This window comes from Alligator sinensis, unplaced genomic scaffold (genome assembly GCF_000455745.1).
Source record: "Alligator sinensis unplaced genomic scaffold, ASM45574v1 scaffold387_3, whole genome shotgun sequence".
In the NCBI taxonomy this organism is placed as follows: Eukaryota; Metazoa; Chordata; order Crocodylia; family Alligatoridae; genus Alligator; species Alligator sinensis.
Genome location: NW_005843027.1, coordinates 350,404 through 354,927, shown reverse-complemented (window position 1 = coordinate 354,927; position 4,524 = coordinate 350,404).

The window sequence follows — 4,524 nt, the reverse complement described above, 5'->3', positions numbered from 1 at the left end:
GCTGGGCCTCCATTGCACCCCAATGCAATGGGGTGCCTTGCAGGCAATGCAATAATGCCTTCCAGGTGCCGATCCTCATGCTGGGGAGGGGGTTGCAAACCTGAGCGGGGTGGCACCGCTCCCAGGGTTTGGGATGCCATGCACCACCGCATGCACTGGGGTTCTCGGCTGTACGCCAAGGGTAACAGACGTGAGCTACCACATGCGGCTCCCAGGGTCTGGTTGCCCCATGCACCACTATGTGCACCAAGTATCCTGGGACCCGAGCTGCCTCCTGCAGCTTCCAGGGTCGGACCTATGCTCCGGGCTGTGCACGTGTGGGGGCCCCAGCATGCTCTCAGTAGTATATAGGCTCACCGCCCTTCAATGCAAATGTGACAGGTGGACAGGGCCAGATGTTCCACCCCCTTAGCCCCACCCCTTTCCCCTTATATGGTGTGCAGCATCAGCAGCCCCACTCTGACCCCAGTCACATGGTGTGTGACATCACCAGCCCCGCCCCTGACCCCAGTCATGTGGTGTGTGACATCAGCAACTCTGCCCCCACCCCCAGCCACATGGTGTGTGACATCAGCATCTCTGCCCCGACCCCCAGTCATGTGGTGTGTGTGACCACCACCACATGGTCCATGACATCAGAAGGACAGCCCATGCAGACCCCCAAAGCCCAAACCCTCATGCTGCAAGGACCACCCTAGATCACATGGTACAGTTATGACCTATCAGGTCCCAGACTGCTCTAGCCCCCGGAGCACAGGTGTGGCCTATGAGGTGGCAGAGGGGTGGTGTCACCCCTCTAACAACTTGTCCCACCACCCCTGACCAATTGGCGGGGGTTTCAGAGTCCTCGGACCTCTGCCACAATGATGCTGAACCAATTGGAGCAAGTAGAGGGGCTGGGATTTAGGCTGCAACCCCACCAGATCTATCTGCTTTCCCAAACTACCCCTCTGTTTGTCTGAGACAGGGGGCAGACATGGAGGAGATTCAGCAGCACGAGCTGGATGCCAAGTCTACCAAAACAAGACCAGGGACCATGACAGAACTCAAGCAGTCCTTATCAGAACCGCCTATGGAGAGCGTGGACAACTGTCTCAAGAGACTCTGCTGAGGTAACTAATTTAGATGATTTCTGTGGGGATGGTTTTCTTGTAACTGTCTGGGCCTGTGTTAATAACCATGTTTTTGCAGGAAGACGATGCCTTCATAGAGATCTTTCAAAACCTGCACATTGGCACCCCGCTGAAAGTAAAGGTCTTTTGCGTGAACTGTTTTTGTTCGTGTCCAAAAGAGAGCAGTTCGAGACCAAGACCGATGCAACATTTTTGTCCAAAGACAATGACTGTTAACCCTGGCTTTGAGCCTGTGGAGACTGCTGAGCAGGGCTACGAGCCCATGGAGGTCACCGAGCAGGGGTGTATTCGGGGGCTATTTTCAAATAAAAAAGTATCCCACCTCCCTGTTCAGAAGAAGGTTTCTTGCATGACCTGGTTTTGAACAACTGTTCAAGATGAGGCTGGAGACCTCGTTAATGTTGTATTTCTTACCTGCTTAATAAATCTTGCTTTACCATGGTTTAAATATGTCCTCAAGCATTTGAATGCACCACACAGGTGTTAGCATGGGGTGGGTGTGGGGGTAGCGGTTACCAGACATGTCTACACAGGCGGCTATGTTAAAGGAAGTTTATTACTCTCCTAGTGAAGCTGGCAGTTTTGGTGGGGTGAACACACTTTTTGAAGCTGCCCAAAGGCACAATAAGGTTCTGAACTTCTGTTCAGAACAGAAGTTCTGTTCAGCGGGGTGACCACCTGGCTTTCAGATCAGGACGCTTACACCCTACACAAACCGGCAAAAAGATGTTTGAAAAGAAACAAGACTTGTTTCAGATATTGATGTGCAATGGCAGGCAGATTTGGTGGATATGCAGCAGTTTTCCAAGCACAATCATGGGGTTAAGTTCTTCTTAACAGCGATAGACATATTATCAAAGTAGGCCTGGGCCATGGGTCTAAAAGACAAGTCAGGCGGTGAAACAGCTTGGGCCTTTAGAACCATTTTTACAGAGGGCCGCATACCTCGAAAATTACAGACTGATCGGTGGAAAGAATTTTTAAATAAGTCTTTAAGCAAACTGTTAAAACAGTGTAATATTCACCATTTTGTGACGAACAGTGAAGTGAAAGCAGCGGTGGTAGGGAGGTTTAACAGAACATTAAAATCAAAGATGTGGAGGTATTTTACAGCCCACAACACCTTTCACTACATTGATGTGTTACTGGAGTTTATAAAGAGCTACAACCACAGTTTTCACAGAACTGTCCACACCAGGCATGTCGACATGAACTTCTCAAACTCTCCACGGGCATGGAAAACCATGTACAGGGACTATTTCAAAATAAAACCAGCAGCACCCATGTTTAGAAAAGGAGACCACGTGAGGGTGTCTAGGACCAAAGGGAGGTTTGAAAAAGGTTATGAACAAACATTCACCAATGAGATTTTCATAGTGCATGAAGTCCTTAGATGCATGCAGACACCTGTATACCACCTAAAAGATTACAAAGACGAACTTATCGACCATTCTTTTTACCCTGAAGAACTACAAAAAGTGAACCCCAAACAGGACAGAGTTTACAGGGTTGAAAAAGTTCTAGCAATGAAAGGAAAGGGAAGAAAGAAGTGGTTGTTGGTGAAATGGTTGGGATGGCCGGCTAAATTTAACAGCTGGGTGGAAGCCTCTCAAGTTTGTAACATATAGGGTACCTCAGTCAGAAGGCTGAGTTTTGTGATGGTGGCTTTTACATCACTTTGCCCAGCAACGCTTGTGCCAGGATTTTTCCGCAGAACACCAGCTCGAGCTTTACCATACAGCTGGTTAAATCTCTGGATCTGCTGGGTAACTGGGAGATAAGGTTAGCAGATGCCGAGATGTGTGATGGCGGCTTTTACATCACTTTGCCCAGCAACGCTTGTGCCAGGATTTTTCCACAGAACACCAGCTTGAACTTGACCATACAGCTGGTTAAACCTCTGGATCTGCTGGGGAACTGGGAGATAGGGTTAGCAGAAATACAATACCCGCACAGCTGGAACAACATCAACGAAGACACCCCTTTCAAAATCATTTCTGGGACTAAAAAATGGGAGTACCTCCTGCCTCGGGGATATTATACAACCATCACAGAGTTACTGGATCTTATGAACAATATAATTACCACCCACCCTACTCCACATGAATTAGTTATGCTCTATGATCAGGTGAGCAGAAAAATTAGACTGAAAGCCAGCAATAACTCCTATGCTTTTTCTACTGGTGGTGAATTAGCCTATATTTTGGAGTTGCTACCCAGGTCCACTTTTAAAAAAAATCCTTTACGGCTGATATTACCAGTGGGTTCAATTCGCTGTATGTCTTCACGGACACTGTGGAACATCAGCTTGTCAGGGAGTTTTCGGTTCCTTTGCTACGCTGCGTCCCTGTCCATGGAAGCAACAATGAGTTTGTCACCATCGCATATAACAACCCGTATTATGTCCCCATCAGTCAGCACCACATCGACACAATCAGCATTGAAATAAAGACGGATCAGAACAAACATGTCTCATTAAGTTTTGATAAGGTGATTGTTAAGCTTCACCTATGGCCCTGGAAAACTTTGAGATTTTAAAATAAGTAAAAGTATGATTGTGATGGTAAAAAACTATGGGGACCCTAACTTGTACAGAAATTATTATAAAGCCCAGGCCGGGTATGGTCTTCCCAGATATCAGGGGGTGCCCGTGATGTACAGGGTTGGTGTGGGAGTCATATTTTGCAACCTCTTTAGAAAAGCCATTCTGCTTTTGAGAAGGGGCCTGGAGATTATTAAGCTCCATGCGAAAAATGCAGCGCAAAACATAGCCAAAGATGTGATTGGTTATGTCTCCCAAGCTGTCCTGGATAAGGTGGTCAAGCCGGCAAAGCAGGAGGGGTCCGGCCTCGTGTATATTCAAAGAAAGAGCCTTAAAAGAAAGACAGACACACCAGAGTCTAGACGTGCAGGACCTCCTCAACCCCTTAAAAAGAAGAGAGTAAATTGACAGGGCCGCCAGACACAAAAAAACAAGAAACAGACTGGGAGAAAGAAGGGGTGCTCTCCTGGAGGAAACAGAAATATATTTTAACTGGCATGGCCTATGTTCACTGTGGGTCTGAAGAATGCGCCAAATCCGAACTGCATGTGTTTCAAATAGCCCCTACGCAGACCTTCATTAAGAAAAGCCTGAATGTTGAGATTCCCCCCCACTCTCGGCTATTACCATGTGATGGGCTAGCTGGTAGTGATTTAGCCTAGGGGCTTTGAAAGGATAAAAGATGATTGGAGGACTTGGGATTCCCTTTTCTCACCAATCAGGCCCCAGAGATTCACCCTCCATGACCCCTGATTGGCCCCTTGGGTCACCTGGAGTGGGATAAAAGGGGCAGTGCAGCTGACTCAGGAGAGACCAGTGAGGGACCACAAGGAAGGAATTTCAAAGAGC